Source organism: Aedes aegypti, chromosome 1, assembly GCF_002204515.2.
Source record: "Aedes aegypti strain LVP_AGWG chromosome 1, AaegL5.0 Primary Assembly, whole genome shotgun sequence".
In the NCBI taxonomy this organism is placed as follows: domain Eukaryota; kingdom Metazoa; phylum Arthropoda; class Insecta; order Diptera; family Culicidae; genus Aedes; species Aedes aegypti.
In genome coordinates this window covers 308,581,911-308,600,564 of record NC_035107.1, presented here as the reverse complement: position 1 = coordinate 308,600,564, position 18,654 = coordinate 308,581,911, and the positions used below count along the sequence as shown (strand labels likewise).

The following is an 18,654-nucleotide window of genomic DNA, read 5'->3' as shown; positions in this document are numbered from 1 at the left end:
TCGCATCATTCAGCAACGTGCACACTATCAAAAGTCAAAGCGGTCGAACACTAGCGCCTGTGGTGGAACGATCGCGTCGGTCAAATGAAATTCAAATTCATCGTTAAACGCATGTACCATGAGCTTCTCAAGAGTGTTACGTCTGTTTGTCTGGGACAGTACAGTAGTGACGCCTCTACACGGATAGTCGTGTTGCACGATTGCAAAAAAGAAGTAGAGCTCGAGATTTGTATGACGATTACCGGATCTTTTCGTAAAGGAAAGAGTCTTGACTTCCTTGGGCACAGAGTATGGGCGCATGCCTGCCACACGATATATCCATGCAAAAAGGTCATTAGCTGAGAAAGATCTCAGGTAATAAATGTGGAAGTGCTAAACTAACACTAAGCTGAGAAGCCAGCTTCCTCCCAGTGGGAACGATATGCCAAGAAAAAAGAAGAAGATTCGTCGACAAACACATATATTCAAAACGTGTTTCTACTCGTTTACGCATTTAGACTCTACTGACGTTTTCACAAATTGTTCTTAAACAAAAGGTGAAAAGGGGGTTGAAAATAGTATATTTTTACGTGTCGCTAATTATGACTGGAAACTTTGTCGAATACACCATGTTTCGGAAGTGCTTCGTTTCGTGGTTATTAATTTATTACCACTAAATCCTGACTCTCATCGCGTTGTAGATCTTATGTACTGAACATCCCGACAAGTTAGATAATCTAGAACATTCGAAATGATCTGATAATATTTGCTGAACACTCAGAAGGTTCAGAATATACGGTAGATTACAGTTCATCACCTTGTATGATGAACAAGGTTGTTATTACAAGCATAGACTTCAAGTTATGAACTCAAGAGCAGTTTGGAAGACCTCGACCCTCCCAAAAAATATTTGTCATAATTTCTTGTTATGTTTAGCATTTTGAGCACCAAAACTATTGAAAGGCGTTCAAAAAACTGTATAATAGTTGTTGGAAAAAATCAGGCCCCAAAGGGTTAAATTATGCTAGTTCAACACCAGAAAAGGTTCAGCAGAAGGCTGAAACCCAGGAAAAATACGGTCAGCAGAAGACTGAACCGATTGTTTTCTTAGAGTTCGATCAATGATACATTCAATTTCTCAACAGATTCCTTTGATTATTTCCACTTGAGATTCTTAACGAATAACCTCAGATTTCATCTAGAGATTGTTTCAGGAAAACTATCAATGTTTATTTCAAAAATCCATTCAAAATTATTTTAAGAATTTCTTCTAATTAAACTCATTTTTGATTTTTTTTTTGGGGCATCGGGGGCATATTTCTTAGGATATTGCATCTAGTATTTTTTTCCTGGGAATCTGCCAAACTTGATAATGCTATTGAGGATTTTTCCATCTTTCTTGTTTGAAAATTTCTTTGAAAAAATTAAAAAATATTTTGAACGTTTTTGGCATTTTGTAAATAATTTCATCAACTACTCTAGAAATCAAGAATTCCTCTTGAATCACAAAAATCTTACATCTTCTCTGAAGATTTCTTAAGGAATTAATTTTCACGGGACCACCTCTTAGCATTTTTGATCATTATGTAAAAGATCCATCCAAAGTTCTAAATTCTGTGAGAATGCGTGAAGGAAAATTACTAGAATTTCTGGAAGTATCAGTAAACTGCAAGAGTTCTGAAAGAAGTTCTCAGATGAATGCCCGAACAAGATTTGTTTTATTAGTCTCAGATTGCATTTCATCAATAGGAAATTTAAGGAATATGAAAAAAGGGATTATTTAAGGAAGCGTCGAATCCCCAGACAATTTCCAGGAGCATTTTCAAAAGATATACCATGGAGAATTATTGAAGATATCTTGAAAAAAGAAATGGTGAAAGAATATTACAAGGGATACTTTCTAATGATTCCAAAAAAAACACTTATTCCTTAAACTGAACTCTTCGGAGATACATATACACAAAAATACTTTCAAAGCTGCAAAGCGTTTTCAAAAGACCATATAAAATCCGTCCAAAAAAATCTGAAAAAGGATTTATTCAGGACTTTTTATAGGAATATCCCTTGCAGAAATTGAGGATATCCAAAAACTAATATCCTGAGGTTTTTTTTTTTTAATTTGCAGATTTATATTTTGTGGTGTTCTTGAAGAAATTTATAGATTTATTATCAATATAAAAAAAAAATCCAGAATAAAGCTTTGAACGAAGTTCTGAATAAATCGATGAACGATTGTCTAATGTATCATTAGTAGAATTCCTATTCCTATATTAGGATGAATCTGAGAAAACAATATTATAGGGATTACTTCATGGAGGAAAACAAAACGTAATACTTTAGCTATATATATTTATATTCTCGAAACTCTTAGAAATTTCCAGATTTTTGGGTACCTTCATATAAGTTTTTGATGACGCAAGTCGCTTGCTCTTGCGGGGGCGAGTGATGAACACTTGTTCGGGGTACAATGCGTTTATCGAATTATATCGCGAATCCGATTAGGCATGATTATATCATGCATCGCATCACCAACCACTAACCCAATATGCTTTCCATGACAACTGTGGAGATGCAGAGGTATACTCGGTCTCTAGCAACAACGGTTGTCTAACTTACATTCCTTCCCTTCCCCGATGACCATAAGGACGTGGCCGGCGCCGTTATTGACTTTCAGAACTTGAGCTCCCGATTTGTGCACATTGAAGAATGGTAAGCTAATCCCAAGCCCCATTCGTAAATTCCCTGTGCAACTTCGATTGTTCTGGTCAATCACGGAGTAGCAACTACGAATTGTACGGTCATGCTCATGCTCATGCTCAAGAAAACGAAAATACCTAAATAGCTCTAAGGAAAGAGTTCCTAGATTCAACTCTAAGAAATATCCCTAATAGAATCCTAAAGAAATTCATGCAGGAACAATTATAACATCTTTTTTTGTGATATAGGGAAAATCCCTAGAGCAAATCCGCTTGCTTGAGCTTTCAGACGCGCACTGCCGACAGAACGCGTAATCGAAAAAAAATCCACTCCGGCGACGTAGGAAAAACTAACCCGCTTCCTTAGGTGTTGCTAAGTGCACTCTTCTGTAGAAATTGCTAGGATAATGCATCCAATCTACTCAAAGCAAATTGCTGGACAAATCCTTAGAGTATGTTTTAGGATCTCTGTTTAAGATAATGCTAAGATTGCTGTTCTCAGAGAGAAATTCATGGCTAGGTGCAAATTCTACATTGTAAGGGGAATGAAATTTCTGGAAAAACTTTAAAAATAATTCCTAAAGGAGCTCTTAACCTGTCGAAGCAAACTATTTAGTTAGCGGCAGGTCAAATATTTTTGGGAAACGAAAATATTTTTGGGATAAGAAAATTGATTATCGAAGGACCTAAGAGTGTAATTGAAGGCATAAACCTGAGCGAGTTATCAGGATCAGTTTTTCAGAGAATTTCTTGAAGGGTTACTTAAGATTGAAAAAAAAAACAAAGATTTTTGTAAGGAACAAAAAAATAATGTGATTCTTGAAAATACATACAGTCAATTCTCCCTTACTAGATATTCCGTATCTCGATATCGAGTTAGAGTACCCTATATAAAATTGGTTTGCATGGCTTGATCGCTGGTCTATTGGAACTGTAACACCTTAAAAGTAATTAGGGTTTTAATTTCTGATCAAATTCAAAAAGGAATGTATGGAGAAATTTCCTTGAAAATGTGTAGAATTCCCGATGATGGCAAACCTGCAAACTACCCTACAAACTATTCAGTATTTTCTTTGCAAGAATTACTTGAACAATTCATGATGTAATTCAATATATTTTGAGACAAAAAAAAAGTTTGGTCTCCATAGATGAATTTTCGGAGGTGTCGTGAGCGAAGTTTTTTGTGTTATGTTATAAATTTTATAGAAATGCTCGTCTGATGACAAGGATACATTTCTGGAAATTTATTAAAAAAAAAGTTGCTGAGGACTCATTGGAGAAATTTGAGCTACTCTCAAGAACGATCTTGAGTATAAATAATTCGAAATAATGAAAAATTTAAGAGAAATGTATTGTGGAATATTAAGAGGAAACACAGAAGAAATTCCTGGTGAATATGTGAAGTTATGTCTTATTCGACGCTTGACAAAAACCTTTTGACGAAACTTTCAAATGATATCCGGTAAGATCTTCGGCAGGAGCCTGATTTTTAGTTGGACTGGCTTCAAGGAGTTTAACCAGATCTGTTATATTAAAATACGAGCAAAATAGACGCGAAAACAGATGATCATTTTTTTCCGTCAAACAAACAAAAGATGTTTGGAATTTTTTGAAAAACCACACTTTACCTTAACTACCTAGAAAGCGGTTCTTGTCTGATTGAAAGGGTGTTTATATCAGAGTCAGATAGCTTTCGGTATATTTGAAGTAAAAAAAACTAAATATTATTGAGCAGTTCAACAGTTTTTTTTTCTACAAGATTTCATAAAGTTCTAATAAGACTCAAGAAGAAGGCATTTGCAAGCACTAAATTCCATCAAAGCTTCTCGATACAATGTTGAATTTTGAACATTGTAACAATTCTAATGGGTCAGAAAGCCGTATCCAGAGAGACGTTTCCCACGTTATACGTTCTTTATGAAATTGCAAACGGATATCTTCAGAGATGTTTGGTAAAATACAGGGAAGATACGATTTGATTTGATTTCCAAGGCGAACTTTTGCCGTATAATTGTATCGACAATTTGGATCCTCGTAGGTCTTAATATTACATAAACTTCTCCTTTACAGATAACTTCCACTGTTTTTGACGGGTTCTTCTTGTATTTTTTTAGGGTTTTGCTACCGGATGTTTCGGAAAGTATTCAGGGAAAGTCTTTTGCGATTCTTGGCAAGGCAATTATTAGTTCACAGCTGAGCTCTTGAATGTAGGCAGATTCTGGAGAAAAGAATGGAGTGCGGGCGGTCAATGGTCATGCTGCAACAAGAGATCCGGCAGTACGTGGAGCGTTATAGACCCACGTTTCACAACAGGGGGTCCACGGAACCCCGATCATATAAAAAGCCTGCTTAAACGAACCACTCACAGCGAGCCGTTTTTTTGCCGTTACCAAGGTTGAGAAACAGTGTTATAGATGGAGTCGGTAACAGCAGATCTACCTCTTTCAAGAGAAAAAACGCCGCCTCATGGAGACGGAGTGAGAGGAGATGGAACAGCTGTCCCGGTCTCAATAAACACGTAAGTTATATCAGAAGCTCAACGTATCCCGCAAAGGCTTCGTGTCGCGAACCGAGATGTACAGGGATAAGGATGGGAGCATTTTGACGGACGAGCGTGAGGTGATCGAAAGGTGGAAGCAGCACTTCGACGAACACCTGAATGACGCTGAGAGTGCAGGCAATGAAAATCGAGCCAAAGGAGGAAATGTCTTCGTCAGTACTGCGAATGATAGAAACCAGCTAGCATCCACTTTGAGAGAGGTTAAGGAAGCCATTTACCTGCTCAAGAACAATAATGCTGCTGGTAAGGATGGTATTGAAGCTGAACTCATAGAGCCCGGCTGATAGACACAATCTGTGGACCAGAAAAGCTATCTGAGGAATAAATAATATGCCCCATCTACAAGCAAAGACGACAAATTAGATTGTGAGCACTTCCGAGCGATCACTATCCCAAATGCGGCCTACAAAGTATTATCCCAGATCATCTTCCGTAATCTGTCATTTGTAGTAAACGAGTTCGTGGGAAGTTATCAGGCCCGCTTTGTTGACGGCCGATCGACAACGAATTAGATCTTTACTGTACGGCATATCCTTCAAAATTGTCGTCAATACCTGGTCCCAACGCATCACCTTTCAAACGATTTTAAGGCGGCGTAAGATAGTATCGACCGCGTAGAGCTATGGAACATCATGGATGAGAACAGCTTTCCCGGGAATCTCTCGAGACTGATAAGAGGTGGGCAAAATTGTGTGAAGGTTTGAGGCAAACATTCCAGTGCGTTTGGGTCAAGGTGATGGACTTTCGTGCCTGTTGTTCAATATTGCGCTAGAAGATGTTATGCGGAGAGCCGGGGTACGATTTTCACTAGATCCAGTCAAGTTGTTTGCTTCGCGGATGATATTTACATTGTCGGCCGAACATTTGAAAAGGTGACAGATATGTACACCAGCTTGAAACGCGAGGCAGCAAAAGTTCTACTGGTAGTGAATACCAAACCGACAGGGCTCGTCTAGGATGCATTGCTTCGATAGAAGGGGATACCGCCATCTCAAAACGATCCTCGGCTCACACCTCTAATTGGAACCTGCCCTCAATCGATCTGAAGGCTCAGAAGAGCCGTAATTAACGAAAATACCCTAAGTGTGTTTGCATTTCGGGCTTAGAAGGCGACCTAAATATGGTCTACAAGCCTGTGCCAACACATAGCGAATCCCAATCATCTTTGATACCATCACAAACAGAGTGAGAGCTGTACAAAGAAACACACCCACCACCGCCGCCACCAAAGCAATTGGTCACAGTCGGGCATCGTTTCAGTCCGGAAAAGGAAGGCCATAATTACACTTAACCGCAGACCATATCTCCCACATGACGACGACGATGATGCGGCCGGCTTGTCCATGTGGTTGCCATCAACATATTGGGGTTCCTGATATTCAAATTGCAAGCCTCGGAACTCACGTCGAAGCAAAATATTTTCAATGATAATCCTTCCATTCGCTTGGATCTTCTCGGTTCCATTCAGTCGTATCGAATGTCGCCGTCCGGAGAAAACGATGTTTGACTGATTTATCTACCATCATCTCAGGATGATGATTTCGTCTTTTTTGGGGTGTGAGCTCATGTGCATTATACGTGATGATTCTGCGAGTAGTTTTTAGGTATATTATTCATAAATCAAGTATTGCGAATAATCTTCAGTTTTTTTTAGATCATGTAAAAGTAGAATTCCAAAATATCTTGCTTTTCCATCGTCTATTATGAACCCACATGCCATTCGATGAAAACTTGAACATCTTGATCTACCACTCACAGCGCTTCCGTATAAACCCGTTCCTCTAGGTGGCATAAATTTCAATAACGAACCCATTCATAATCTGCTGTAATTGAGTGAGCGAGGAAGCTTGCTACCGTTTCGTCTCCATCTTTGTTCTGTCCAATCAAAGGTCAGAAACAGAACCAGCAATCATCATTATTTAGTCGTTCTTGGCTGAGGTCCCGAGCTTCGATGCGTCGTCGTTAGTGGCAGCAGGTTTCTGTGAGCTTCTTACTCTTTCCAACAGGAGACCTGAAACCCCCGAGCCTTGCAAGTGTTGCTTTTCAAAATTCATAAATAAATGGGCTTATTATTCTTTTTATCATTAATCTACATAATGGCGTACCCGGGTGGAGCACAGTCGATTCTCACATGCCACTGTTTGAATTATTTATGAATTTCGGGTATCAGTGGAATCTCCGATACCATCGCTGTGAACTTAATTTTATGAACAATTCATCATCATTATCAAAAACAAACATATCCTCCCGTACAATGCATAATTGTTTCTTGCCAAATTTTCATCAAAAACAAAATCGATAAATCCCGACATGCTTGCTTGCACGCAAACGAACCCAAAAATCCAGAATGCCATTCACCGCGCAAAATTCTTGCATAATAAACTACGTTTCCCAATTTGCATTTTCACTTTGGCTTATTAAACGGAGAACGTCAAGAAACGGCAGCAAGACCAGTAGCAGCGGGTACCAAGATTAGCCAAGCAGTTTCTCGACTAAGCTTTCCCAGAATGAAAACTTGTGTAGCGATTCGTCCCCTCTGGGTAAACCGCCAAACTATGGCAACTTCTTCGGTGGAACCGACGTTTATCCTTCCGTCCAATTTTCGGTGGTTCTCCTTCTCGGTTGCTCGTATGGTAATTGAACTTCTCCACGCTGTGCACTCCCACCTTCATCGCACTAAAGGTGTCGTTCAATCTTCCCACCGGCTGTGCTACTTTTCTCCGAATATTCATTTACCAGAACGCCAGTTTACCGAATACTCCGTTTTCGCGAATATGCCATCTCCCCAAATAGTCCATTTCTCCGAATTGGCCATTTACCCGAAACGTCCTTGGCACTCATAAATGTTATAACCTTATTCATTTCAATATATTTCAATGTACCGAACGAACATCTAATACGAAACCTCCTACATTTCATCAGTAGTTCTATCTAGTTCACCAACCGTTTATTGAAGACTACTTTTGACAGCTTTTGAACTCCATCTCTTTTCGGGGAAACGGGACATTTGAGGAACTGGGTCATTCAGAGAACTGGCGTTCGAGAAAATCACATTCGGGGAAAGTGGTACAACCTTTCGCACCGTACAATCTCTAGTTGTAGAGCAGTTGGCTAAGGATTCCGACCACCAGCAAGACTTACTGGCTGAGACTGGTGGTGCGTCAAATGGATACAAAAAGTTTTTGAGGAGAAACCATTTGAGCTGCTACTGATTGTGGGAGTTGCTTCTCGCATCTTCGGTGCGGTGCCGGAATGCGGGTCTATCTTTTCCATTTTCTGCAAAACCTTATTTTAGCTTGAATTCATTCTTTGTAACGCTTTCAATAGGGTTTCCAGAAGTAGTGAGTTTTATTTTTTAATATATTTTTAAGCTTCTAGTTTCAGAGGCACGTTGCCGGTCAACACAGTGTAGTTCCATACCCCGATGGGTTCAAACAACGCCCTGAAATGGACACTGCAGAACACATGATTGTATAGAGAGCCTATATCACTTTACCACAGTGGTTTTTGCTTCGACAGATTTGTTAAATACTTCGTCACCCTTGGAGATGGCTCATTAATGTGCAATTGTTTGACGATACGACTCCCAACTATTCCAATATTGTTTATGCTGAGTTGCTGGCCAAGAATTTATCTGAAGCTTCATCTATAAATTGGAAATAGGAATAGCTGGCTCACGCAAATAAAGTCATGGGATGTGCTATTGCGAGCTAGCTCATTAGCCAATTCATTTCCAGCGATGGAAAAATGGCCAGGTACCCATACAAGGTTTACAGAGTAGACTGAATTCAGTTCTTCAATTTGAATTCGACATGCGATAACAAGCTTCGACCTTGAGTTGGCCGAAGCGAGAGCTTTTATAGCAGCCTGACTATCTGGACAGAAGTATATGACTTTACCCATTACGCGCTGTTGAAGTGCTGATTGCACTCCACACATAAGAGCAAATATTTCCCCCTGAAAAACGGTGCAGTTTCTACCAATTGTGAAAAACTGATTCAGCCTTAGCTCACGAGAATAAACTCCTGCACCAGCTCTACCTTCAAGAAGGGAGCCATCAGTGTAACATACTATATTGTTTGATATACTTCTTTCCAAATAGCCAGACGTCCACTCTTCCCGTGAAGGGAATTGTGTGGTAAATGTCCTGTAAGGAAAGTGACAAGCAATTGTGAGATCACTTGGAGCAAGGACAGTTTTGTCCCAATTCACCAAAAGCACATCCTTTTAAGATGCCCCAATTTTGATTGGATTGTTCTCACTTCGCTCTTTTGCCACCACACAAGACATCCATATGCTAATATTGGTCGAACAAATGTTTTGTAAATCCATTTAATATACTTGGGTTTAAGGCCCCAAGTTTTACCAAAGGTTCGCCGGCGTTGACCGAAGGCCATGCAAGCTTCTTTGACTCTGAAATCAATGTGAGGTATCCACGAAAGTTTGGAACCTAGAACGACTCCGACATACTTTACCTGATCAGTTACATTAATCTCAGTACCTAAAAGACGTAAAGGTAGAACTCCATCGCGGTTTCGTCTTTCCGTAAAAAGAACAATAGATGTTTTATTCAGGTTAACCGAAAGGCCATATTGGCGACATCAACTCTCAACTACCTGAAGAGCACTTTGCATTAGGTCGAATAGGGTGCTTATGTACATACCAACTACGAAAGCTAGATAGTCGTCAGCGAATCCATAAGTTGGAAAACCACAATTATTGAGTTACCTCAATAGCGTATCTGCTACGAGATTCCACAAAACTGATGACAAGATTCCCCCTTGGGAGCATCCGCACACACTCAATTTTCGAATCGCTGCTTGACGCAATGTTGAAAAGAGATGTCGGATTTTTAACATTTCATAAATCGAAAAAGTAATCATTGTCGGTAACGGCAGCCCATGATTTCTTGCAGCTTCGGATGTGGCATCAAATCGTGTCTTTCGGCACTCTCAATACCTAAGCAGGATTGCTTTCAGGATAAACTTCACAGTAATATCACACCTGTATCTGGTAACATACGCGATAGCAAAACTGCTTACAAATAGCATTTTCAGAACATGTTCGACGAACTCAAACCCCCTCTGGAGCTGAACAGGAAATCCCTTATGCTTCTGGAGATCTTAAAGGACCAATGCTATTAGGTGCCCATTGAATTTATTCAGTAGTTACAACACTGCGTACCGAAGCCAAAGACTCATAGCTACATTGCACTATGGTCCAGGAATCAGTTTTACGCGGAAAGATGCATTCGAAGCTTTAGAATGAAACATTAGACAAAAACGGACTTCTACAAAGTTGTTTGTATTAGTTGAGCCCTCTGTTTGGTTTGATTGAAAATTAGGGTGGACCACATTTTCATAGAAATGATTAAACTAACTTTCTTATTTGTAGAAATTATATTATACATGCTTCAGCAAAGTTATAGACCATTCAATTTCAAGCAACTTTGCCAAAAAAAAGGTTTTTTGTATCTCTTAAATTGACCGATTTTGAGCTTTTTTCCTACGGTCACATAGGGTGGTCCGAACAAAACTGGCTTTCTGGCTCTAGAGTTTTCAATTCAAGTTTCTCATCAAAGTAGTCTATGAAATCAGAGAAATTCACAATCAAAGTAGACATGTTTTCAAGAGAAAAACAACAATAACTCCTAAACGGAAGGAGATAGCGAGTTTCTTCACTCACCAAATTACGCATTTTTCAAAGCTCTAAAAGTGTTTCATAGACTCTTTTGATGAGAAACTTGAATTGAAAACTCTAGAGCCAGAAAACCAGTTTTGTTCGGACCACCCTATGTCACTGCAGGAAAAAAGCTCTAAATCGATCAATTTAAGAGACACAAAAAAACTTTTTTTGGCAAAGTTGCTTGAAATTGAATGGTCTATTACTTTGCTGAAGCATGTATAATATGATTTCTACAAATAAGAAAGTAAGTTACACAATTCAAACAAAGGGCTTAACCTTCCGTCAGTCGCTCGAAAAAAAGTTACACCAGCGGTCGCATCGTGTACTGAGTACACGCGGAGCAATTTGGATTGTACATCCAAAGCTAGGCAAGATAGAATATGGATGTCTTCGGCAAATTTCTTCAGTCCAACGGTACCAATTGGTCAGTGGACAAAAAACACTTTGGAAACATCCTCATCTTTCTGTGGCCATCGGATTGTGCCCCGGGGGAACCGACATAGTGGACATTTCGCAATGCAACATCTCGAACACAAATATTTCAGGATCTAGATTTTTTAGCAAGATGGTATCTTCGGCAAAGTTGTTCAGTAGGTCAAGGGCTAATATGTGATAGGCTGCTTGTTTCGAAATTCTGCCACCAGATGGTGCTAGTGAGCATTTAATTTTTCAAACACCGATATCTCAAGATCCTGATTACCTAGAAAGATGATGTCTTCGACAAAGTTGTTTAGTAGGTCAAGGACTAACATATGATAAGCTACCTAACAAGATAAACTGCCACAAGGTGGCGCTAGTGAGCATGCAATATTATAATCACGAATATCTAAGGATCCCGATTTTTTAGAAAGATGGTGTTTTCGACAAAGTTGTTCAGTAGTTCAAGGGCTACCATGTGATGATCTTCTTGATTCGAAATTCTTTCAAAAGATGGCGCTAGTGAGCATGATATTTTTCGAACACAGATATCTCAGGTTACCTATAAAGTTGACGTCTTCGACAAAAGTGTTGAATAGGTCAAGGTCTAGTATGTAATATGCCACCCAACTTGAAATTCTACCACCATATGGCACTAGTGATCATGCTGTATTTTGATCGCGAATATCTTAAGATAATGATATTTTAGCAAGATGCTGTTTTCAGCAAAGATGTTTAGTAGATCAAGGACTAAACATGTGATATGCAGTTTGATTCGGAATTCTTCCACAAAACGAAATTTTCGAATGCAAGTATTTCAGGATCCTGGTTAGGAAAATAAAATTAGATTACAAAGATGATGTCTTTGATGAAGTTGTTCTGTATATCAAGGACCAACGTGTTAAGTGTAAAATAAACCTACTCAAAATTCTTCCACATTCAATTCAAAATGCAATGGGCTGCTAGATTTCAAATACTTCCATCAGGCTAGAGAAAGAGCTCCAGGTTTATTTATTTTTTTCAAATACAGAATCTTAAGTTCCCAATTATTTTAAAACTTGACGTCTTCATCAAACTTATTAGGTAAGGAAAGTGCTCACATGTTATTGGCAATTATATTTTGAATTATGTAACCCTGCGCAAGTGAGCATTTAATTTTATGAACATCTTATGATACTGATCATTTGGGCTCATCAATACACGTTTTGTCAAATATTAAAACATTTCACTACCAGTAAGCACAAAATAAAATTAAACATATAGGGTTCATACTACTTCAAATTCTAGATTCAAATTGAACAATATTATTTTTATATTTAGTAGGACGCAAACTTCTCGTTGCTGCTGATAATCTTAATTCGTTGCTGCACATCTCGTGAGAGCACACTCTCGCAGTACTGGTCGGGTTTGATATTGTGGTACAGTTACCCCACAGTTATGGATAGCACACAGATATGGATCAAAGTTGGCTTAAACGGAGAATATCTCATCCAATAGAGCTGCGATTACGCAGAACACATTTTATCTACGTGAACCATAAATCTGTACAGCATTGCAATCAATCATAACTTCTTCTAGCATATTTTATTCGTTCGTATGAAATAAAATGTTATCCGTATTCATAGAATCGTTGATTCATAACTGTGGGGCATTGAAACCCGTATCACAGTTATGAATCAACAATAAGACGATTCCGAAAGAAACGCCGGAACGTATACTTTCACTAACACACCATTCGTTTACTTCACAGATAAATTGCTTTTATAGTGTTCTGATCCATAATATGAGTCGATTTGATCCATAATAAGGACCCTCCTGTTCCACTGATCCACATCTGTGGGATGGACAACGTTTGAAATTTCTATCGAAATCGACACTTTCTCGTAAATAATCGAGATTTTTTATGTGTTTTCTCGAAAACAACTACATTCGACATAGCCAGGCGGGTAATTTTGTTTTGTACAAGGTCACCATGATTTGTAATCATATTTTATTCTAAAAATTGACCATTAGCTGATCCATAACTGTGGGGTGACTGTACGCCTTTTTCCTCCGGAAAATCTGCTTGAACGATAGGCTCATGATTATTGCCGTGACCGATAATTTCATTCCCTGATTGTTAACAAATAAATTCAAAGTGCTCTTTGTGCTAGTATAATCATAATATGGTTCTACTAGCAGAAAGAGCACTTTGAATTGATTTGTAAACAACACAGGCAATGACTATCATTTTCGAGGTGATTCGAACAATGTTGTAGTGTGCGTGCCATCCCGTGAGTCGCCATGAGAGACCGAGTTTCTCATATCACTTGGCACTAACACACATCCATCTTCATTTTTGTGTAACAGCTTTCTGCCGCTCATGAGCCTCTGTACGTGCCATAAATTCTTTTGTTCTTTTAACTTTTACTGTGCGCTGTGTGTTGGTGCTGTCTCGCTCTCTCTCACGGGTAACTTGAAAACAGCACGCACAGTAAAAGTCAAACGTTTTATAGCATACATGGCCTCATTAGATATTTGATAGGCCTTTTCATGGGACAGGATTACCAAGGGTGAAGAGCGACTGTCAAATGGAAGCAAAATGAAAAGCCGCGTGTACTAAGTCTAGCACCAGTTTTAAGGCTATTATTCGCATTATTTAAACCAATCAATTATTGTTTACCTTTTAGAACCACCGACACGTTTGTCATTTGCATATAAGAACTGTCAAAGACCTTCCGAATCAGCTGATTTGAGACGTCTCATGAAAAAGGCCTATTGCTCAATTGTAACCACCATTGACAGTTCTTTGATTTCAGCACAGACAACACAGGCGTCACACTCTCATAGGTGTCCATCGATCATTTTTTTAACCACCGATTCGTATATATGCGACCAACTGCAGGCTGCAGCGCTAGCGTCGTTTTCATTCGTGTTTGACGTTTACACACTACCGCCACCTGTTGACCCATCGGCCAAACAAAGTCATTTTAGCATTGGGCTTACACGTTTTCGCGGCAATGATTTTGATAGTCATGTTTTTAAATATAGTCAAACCTGTATTAGTCGATGTTCCATAGTTCGGTATCGACTCATGAAACCATACTTAAAACAAAAAACCATAATTACTATAATGCTCCCTTTTATCAGCTTTCTTAAGAATATCTGTTCCATGAGTCGATGATCTTTTGAGTATCGACTAGAAATTTGACTGCACTTGAAATTGTGAAGTACATTCTGATAGGATTTTCATGCTGAAGAGCACCGTTTTCGAATCAAACGGTTCATTACATGTTAAACAACTTAGTTGAAGACGTCATTTTCATGATTAAGCAACCACGATCCTTGAAATTTGGGTTAAAAATATAGCATACTCAGTCCCAACATACATTTTTGCCGAATGAGAGTTGAACAAATCACTCTTAAGCTTTTTTCAGTTTAATAAACTATTGTTCAGCCATCAATGTTACTTGGGGTCAGAGGCGCGTCCACGTTCGAAGCCATGAGTAGGACAAACGTTGGCAAATATTTTATGCAACATTGGACTGGAAATTGAAAGTTACTATATGTGAGGGTTTCAAACATAAACATATAAGTGATATTATGATCGGTTTTGAGTTGAGGATACATTACTGTTTCCAAGCGTTCTAATGATATTATCAGTTGATTTTTCTGCTACTCAGAAAAAAACACAATTTTTGGAAGACTGCTGAAAAAGCTTCAAAGTAGATGTTTTAAAAACTAGGTTCTTTCGCTGACTCCCGTTCGCTTCTAATTTCCCCATTTTCATTCCAGTCGTTACCACAAGACTATGAAAGCTTTTCATCTTTACAGGGCTGGTAGTTACCGAGTACCTAAAAAATAGGCAATAATAGATTCCTTTGCCAGAAAAAGAGACCAAAATAGACCTAAAAGAAACCAACAAGACCCAACAGAAACCAAGAAAACGAAACGAAACCTAATAGGAACTGTATGCGTTTTTTCATAATTTTTTATAGGAATTTTATCAGAAATTAAGTAAGGTATTTGATCAGATATTACCCCGGAAATTTCTAAAAGAGCTCATTTTGGGATTATTTCCCAAGGTATTTCTACACGATTTTTTTCTAGGAAATTTCTCCAAGAGTTCTGTTTGGAATGTCTCAAGAATTAAATCAGAATTTTCCCAAGGAGAAAGCATCTGAAATCCTTCAAAACTTCTTTGAGAAATTTTTCGATTAAGATTTTATCCAATGATACATCCATCGATTTCCCTGTGACGTCTTTCAAGATTCCTCTGATAAAACTTGTTTTATCCTTTAAAGTTACCCTCAATGAACAAGCACCTTCGAAATAATTTCCTGAGGAAGTTTAAGAAGTTCCCTATAAAACTTGCTAAGATAATCTAAAACAAATTAATCGAATCTGAATATAGTATTCCACCGGATTTTTAAAGATTTTTTTTTTGAAAAACCTATAGAAATTTGTATAGGAATGATCGAAGGAACTATTGGAAAAATAGCTGTAATATAAACTGGTGTGAAAACCTTTGAAGTTTGTATGGTAGTTTTTTAAAAAACTTTTCAAGAAATATTTGGTAAACCTACAGGAGTAATACATAAATGAAATGCTGGAAAAATTCCTACAAAAAATAGATTTGCCCGAAGAGCCCCTCAAGGAATTTTGGATTTTTGAAAGAAAACGTGTAGGAATTCTTGCAGGGTTTCTTGAAAAAAATTCTAAGCTATTTTTTCAAACTATCCGGAATACTCCTTTGTAGATTTCCTTAGAATAAATTCTGTTTAAATTTTTGAAAGATCTCCCAGAGATTAGTTTGGTTTAGTTAATAAATATTTTGAGGAAATTCTAGGATAGTTTTAGAAAAAATTTCAAAGTAATACCTGAGAAAATTATTCAAAGTAGTAGCTTAGGAGTTCGCGAGGATTTCCTGGGACAAATTCCGGGGATATTTTTCTAAACATCCTTTGATAAATCGCTGGAAAAATTGGTAGAGAAATCTTTAGAAGAATTTCTGGAGAGAACCCTGTAGGAGACCCTGAGAGTATTCTAAATAAAAAACAATGACAATAGACCATTTCCGTCAGATCTAACCCCCAGTTTTTGAATTTTTCTTCGAAAGACAATCATTTTTAATGAATATTAACGCTTTCAGATTTTGTTTATATGCACTCCAGATTTTCTTACAAATTTTTGAAAACATGGATACTCACCACATTTTGAAAAATAATTCGAGATGCGGCACAGTTTGTTCAACCCTATGGGTATCAGCGTGGTGATTTTGCAACAGTTTTTCGATTCCACCCCTGCATTGGGATGCTTGTTTACATTCGGAAACGTCAAATCAGGTGCGCGCTCAAACTGACCGTGATCCCGGTCAGGGCGCCCCAAACAGGAGCGCCAACGAAACTAAACTGAAATTACTCAAACGATTTTGAACCATGTTGGAACTTGCGCAAGCCGTTCTGAATTACAGTTTCAACCCCAAACCCGATTCAGGTCTCTCTTTAGGAATATATATTTTCCTCCACAGATTCAAAATTCAAAACCACCCCCCAACAACAAATCTCTCATCCACCCAACAGTTACGGTACCGGTAGTTCTATTAGAGGCTATTTTTTATTATTCATGCCGACAAATGCCTAATCTATCTGTTGGCTGTTGATCCGGAAGATTTCCGTCTTGAGGCAACAACAGCCGCGATAGGAAATTTTCCTGCCTCTAGGCGGGAATCTTCCGGCTTATTCAATCCTCGTCGGCCCAAAACACAGAGATCAAGCATCTATCGACTACAATCCTTGCGTTGCAGAACCGTGTAGTGTTCGCCCGGTGCGGTCATAGCCGGCCGAAGCGGTGAAGATGGTTTCCGCGGTGATAACGGAGACTTCAGGAACCGTGAGGGAAGGAGGGAGCGAAGCCAGCGGAGCCCATATGATGAATGAAAACATAAACAAAAGTCATATGGTCATGCCAGCTGATCTTAAATTCACCACAACGTGGTGGCAAAACCATAGGGGAAAAAGGGGTCTGCATTTTTTCGAGGTGAAACAAATAGTAGGGGACCGAGGGGTGAACTAACGTGCCGCAAGTTTTTCATTGTTTTCTTATAGTTAAAGGCTCCTTAGGAAAGTTTGTTCAGTAAATTGACAGAAAGCATATAAGCCAATAAAAAATTTCACGGAAATGGTCTATTCCTGAAACTTTTCCTCGGGGAATCTGAGACGAAATTCTGGAAGAGCCTGTTGAACCCGTTATAGTCTCTGAAGGTTTCTTTGGAACCTAAACAATTTTACATTATGATTCAAGGCAAGCACCATTTTGGATAAAATGCAGTCAACCCTCCATGAGTCGATATTGAAGGGACCATCGACTCATGGAAATATCGAGTCATGGAATAGAAATGCTGCTTGCGGGAACCATAATAGTAACCATGAAAATTGATTTTTAGTATGCTTCCATGAGTCGATATCGAGTAATGGAACATCGACTCATGGGGGTTTAACTGTAGGTACTTATGAGACCTTCCATTAAAAATAAAGACTTTTAAGAAACTTGCATTAAAATAGAAACCAAGTCTCTAAATATATAAATACTACCAGTCCAGTCTTTAGGATCACTCGTTGGATCAACTTTTGTTATCATTCATATCAAATAATAAGAATAACCTTTATGTTTATATCCTTTTCAAATCAAATTTATTTTACAAATTTGACAAAAATAGACTAAACAGCTTCTTTTTACAACCAGTGAGATTGTTCAAATTTCCTCATCTTTTCTAGATAATGAATGACTGAATCGTGGGTAGGACAATCCTTTGACTGTCCTACCCAGATGTTTTTGTGCGTAGTACATGTCCTACCTGTCCTACCCACTTCCCGCGCAACTGCTTGGGGTAGCACCATCTAGTGGAAGAATTCCCAAACAAGTGTGGCCCATCACAAATTTGTACGCGACTTACTGAACTTTTGAACCGAGAAGTTTATATTTGGATGTAATCGGGATCCTCAGATATTAGCAATCAAAATATGCATGCTCAATAGCGCCACCAGTTGAAAGAATTTTAAAGCTTGAGGTTCCTTGCATTTTGGCCTTCATCTTATGAACAACCTTGCCGATGGGGTAATATTTCTTAGTAATGAAAATATCTCAGGATCATTTTTCTAAGCGATCGGGATCCAAAAATATCTGCGTTCGAAAAATTGCATCTTTAGCGTCGGTTTGTGGAAGAAATCCGAATCAAACGGCGCTTCACATGTTTAGTCCTTAATCTACTAAACATCTTAGCCGAAAACAGCATCTTGTTAAATATCGTTATCCTGAAATATTCGCGATCAAAATACG

General features: G+C 38.5%; 1 long non-coding RNA gene across 1 annotated transcript in view; it reads right to left on the bottom strand.

Moving 5' to 3' along the window:
* The window catches only part of LOC110674246, a 428,424-nt gene that overhangs the window by 363,262 nt on the left and 46,508 nt on the right, over positions 1-18,654 (bottom strand). The gene's annotated exons all lie outside the window — the stretch shown is intronic.